The sequence below is a fragment of the Suricata suricatta genome, chromosome 16 (assembly GCF_006229205.1).
Source record: "Suricata suricatta isolate VVHF042 chromosome 16, meerkat_22Aug2017_6uvM2_HiC, whole genome shotgun sequence".
Lineage (NCBI taxonomy): Eukaryota > Metazoa > Chordata > Mammalia > Carnivora > Herpestidae > Suricata > Suricata suricatta.
In genome coordinates this window covers 44015079-44019308 of record NC_043715.1, presented here as the reverse complement: position 1 = coordinate 44019308, position 4230 = coordinate 44015079, and the positions used below count along the sequence as shown (strand labels likewise).

At 39.5% G+C, this 4230-nt stretch overlaps 1 long non-coding RNA gene across 1 annotated transcript in view; it reads right to left on the bottom strand.

The window, feature by feature from the left end:
* LOC115281040 overlaps window positions 1-4230 on the bottom strand; it is a 20013-nt gene that overhangs the window by 8099 nt on the left and 7684 nt on the right. The gene's annotated exons all lie outside the window — the stretch shown is intronic.

Here is a 4230-nt window from a genome sequence, read left to right as displayed (position 1 = left end):
TATTTCTTTCAAGCTCAGTTTAGTTATCTATAAAACTGAAGTAGTAATTTCAGCCTTTCAAGTTTTTGTAAGGATTACTTGAAAGGATGTAATATATGTGAACAGTTAACATGGCATTTATTAATCGTGGAGTCAAGCAGGAAGTTGAATTGTGTGCCTGAGAGCCACCTGCTCACTGTGAGACAAGACTGTAAATTCAGCCTTTGTGAATTTTCAGCTCCAGAGTCTCAGAGCGCCCTCTGTTTGGATATTTGAGGCTGTTAGGACTCTGCCTTCTATTAAGATAGAAGCCAAGAAGGTATGGCTCTTGGTTATTTAAATTTCCATTAATATTTTTGGACTGCAATTCATAGTACCTTATCAAAATTGTTTAGTCCAACACTCATTTCTTGGCTTATTTTTCCCTAATAATTCCAAATTCCTATTCTCCCCCATAGGCATGCACCCAGGTATGCATTCTTAAATGTGTATAGATCCCTTATAAAATCAGTCATATGTTGTATGTTTGAAATTTATACCAAAGGTATTATGCTGTGAATGTGTCATTTTTTCCAACTCAGCACTGTTTTTGTTTATGTGTGTGTGTGTGTTTTAAGTTTTTCATTTATTTATTTATAAATTTTTAACATTTTTATTTATTATTGAGAGACAGAGAGAGAGAGTCAGGACATCAACATGGGAGGGGCAGAGAGAGGGGGGGACACAGAATCTGAAGGAGGCTCCAGGCTCTGAGCTGACAGCAGAGAGACCAATGCAGGGCTCGAACTCACAAGCTGTGAGATTATGACCTGAGCCAAAGCTGGATGCTTAACCAACTGAGCCACCCAGGTGCCCCTTAAGTGTTTCATTTAGTTCCAGTATAGTTAACATACAATATTATATTGGTTTCAGGTGTACCATACAGTGATTCAGCAATTCTATACATTACTCAGTGCTCATCATGATAAGTGTACTCTTTAATTCCCATCGGCTATTGCCCCCCTCCATGCATTTCCTTCTGGTAATCATCAATTCTCTATAGTTAAGAGTCTTTTTCTTGGTTTCTCTTTTTTTTCCCCCCTTTGTTCATTTGTTTTCTTTCTTATTTCTACATATGAGTGAAATTATGTAGTATTTTTCTTTCTCTGACATATTTTGCTTAGCATTATACTCTATAGCTCTATTTCTATTGTTGCAAATGGCAAGATTTCATACTTTTTTATGGCTGAATAATATTCCATTGTAGACGCATATCACATATTCTTTATCTATGCATCTATCAGTGGATACTTGGACTGTGTCCATATTTTGGTTATTATAAATAGTGCTGTGATAAACATAGGGGTGCATGTATCCCTTTGAATGAGTGTTTTTGTATTTTGGAGGTAAATATCAGTAGTGTGATTATTAGATCATAGGTGGTTTTATTTTTAATTTTTGAGGAACCTCCATAATGTTTTCCACAGGGGCTGGTTTGCATTCCTAGAAATAGTGTGCAAAGTTTCCTTTTTCTCTACATCCTTGCCAATACCTGTTGTTTTTTGTGGCATTGATTTTAGCCATTCTGACAGGTGTGAAGTGCTATCTCACTGTAGTTGTGATGTGCATTTCCCTGAGTATCTGATGATACACATGAAAAGATACTGATGAGTATGTTTCATCAGTATCTTTTAATGGGTTTGTTGGCCATCTTTGTGTCTTCTTTGGAGAAATGTCTGTCTATGTCTTTTGTCCATTTTTAAATTGTATTATTTGCTTTTTGGGTGTTGAGTTGTATCAGTTCTTTATATATTTTTGATACTAACCCTTTATTGGATAGTCATTCGCAAATATGTTCTCCCAGGTTTTTTTTAAAATAGTTTATTGTAAAGATGGTTTCTATGTAACACCCAGTGCTCTTCCCCACAAGTGCCCCCCTCCATGCCTGTCACCCCCTTCCCCTTCCCCCTCCCGCTTCAGCCCTCAGTTTGTTTTCAGTATTCAAGAGTCTCTCATGACTTGCCTCCCTCCCTCTCCCTTACTCTTTTTCCCCTTTTCCCCTCCCCATGGTCCTCTGTTAAGTTTCTCCTGTTAGACCTATGAGCAAAAACATATGGTATCTGTCCTTCTCTGCCTGACTTAATTTGCTTAGCATGACACCCACGAGGTCTATCCACTCTGCTACAAATGGCCAGATTTCATTCTTTCTCATTGCCCTGTAGTATTTCATTGTATATATAAACCACATCTTCTTGATCCATTCATCAGGTGATGGACATTTAGGCTCTTTCCATGATTTGGCTATTGTTGACATTGCTGCTATGACCATTGGGGTACATGTGCTCCTATGCATCAGCACTTCTGTATCCCTTGGGTAGATCCCCAGCAGTGCTATTGCTGGGTCATAGGGGAGTTCTACTGATAATTTTTGAGGAATCTCCACACCGTTTTACAGAGAGGCTTCACCAGTTTACATTCCCACCAACAGTGTAGGAGGGTGCCCGTTTCTCCACATCCTCACTAGCATCTATAGTCTCTTGATTTGTTCATTTTAGCCACTCTGATTGGTGTGAGGTGGTATCTCAGTGTGGTTTTGAAATTTAAAAAAATTTTTTTAAATGTTTTTTCATTTATTTTTGAGAGACAGAGACAGTGCGAGCAGGGGAGGGTCAGAGAGAGAGGGAGACACAGAATCCAATGCAGGCTCCAGGCCCTGAGCTAGCTGTCAGCACAGAGCCCGACGTGGGGCTTGAACCCACAAACTGCAAGATCATGACCTGTGCCGAAGCTGGATGCTTAACTGACTGAGCCACCCAGGCGCCCCTGTGTGGTTTTGATTTGTGTTTCCCTGATGCTGAGTGATGCTGAGCATTGTTTCATGTGCCTGTTGGCCATCTGGATGTCCTCTTTGGAGAAGTGTCTATTCATGTCTTCTGCCCATTTCTTCACTGGATTATTTGTTTTTTGGGTGTGGAGTTTGGTGAGTTCCTTGTAGATTTTGGATACTAGCCCTTTATCCGATATGTCATTTGCAACTATCTTTTCCCATTCCATCGGTTGCCTATTAGTTTTATTGATTGTTTCCATTGCCATGCAGAAGCTTTTTTATTTTAATGAAGTCCCAATAGTTCATTTTTGCTTTTAATTCCCTTGCTTTTGGAGATGTGTCGAATAAGAAATTGCTGTGGCTGAGGTCAAGGAGGCTGTTTCCTGCTTTCTCCCCTAGGTTTTTGATGGTTTCCTGTCTCACATTCAGGTCCTTCAGCCATTTTGAGTTAATTTTTGTGTATGGTGTAAGAAAGTGGTCTAATATCATTCTTCTGCATGTTGCTGTCCAGTTCTCCCAGCACAACCTGCTAAAGAGGCAGTCTTTTTCCATTGGATTCTCTTTCCTACTTTGCCAAAGATTAATTGGCCATACATTTGTGGGTACAGTTCTGGGTTCCCTATTCTATTCCATTGGTCTATGTGTCTTTTTGTAGGTTTTTCTTTTTTTAATTTTAAGTAGGCTTCATGCCCAACATGGGGCTCGAACTTATGACCCTGAGGTCAAGAGTCATATACTCTACTGACTGAGGCAGCCAGGTGCCCCTTATCTTTTCCTGTTCAGCAGGTTGGCTTCTAGTTTTGTTGATTTGTTGTCGTTATTGTTTTTTGTTGCTGTGCAGAAGCGTTTTATTTTGATATAGTCCCAGTAGTTTATTTTTGCTTTCCCTTGCTTCATAACGTATTTAGAAAAATACTATGGCTGATGTCAAAGAAGTTACTGCCTATGCTCCCTTCTAGGATTTTTATGATTTCGGATTCAGGTATCACATTTAGGTCTTTAATCCATTTTGAATTTTTTAAAATGTTTTTAAAATTTTATTTTTATTTTATTTTTTACTGCTTTCAGAGACACTTTTTATTATTTATTTATTTTTTTCCCATAATATTTTATTGTCAAATTGTTTTCCATACAACACCCAGTGCTCTTCCCCTTAAGTGCCCTCCACAATCATCACCACCTCTTTTCCCCCCTCCCCCTTCCCCTTCAACCCTCAGTTCATTCTCAGCATTCAATAGTCTCTCAAGTTCTGCATCCCTCTCTTTCCCCAACTCTCTCTCCCTCCTCCGTTCCCCCTGGTTCTCCATTAGGTCTCTCTTGTTTTCCTGCTAGACCTATGAGTGCAAACATATGGTTTCTGTCCTTCTCTGCCTGGCTTACTTCACTCAGCATGACACCCTCAAGGTCCATCCACTTTCCTACGAAGGGCCATATGTCATTCCCTC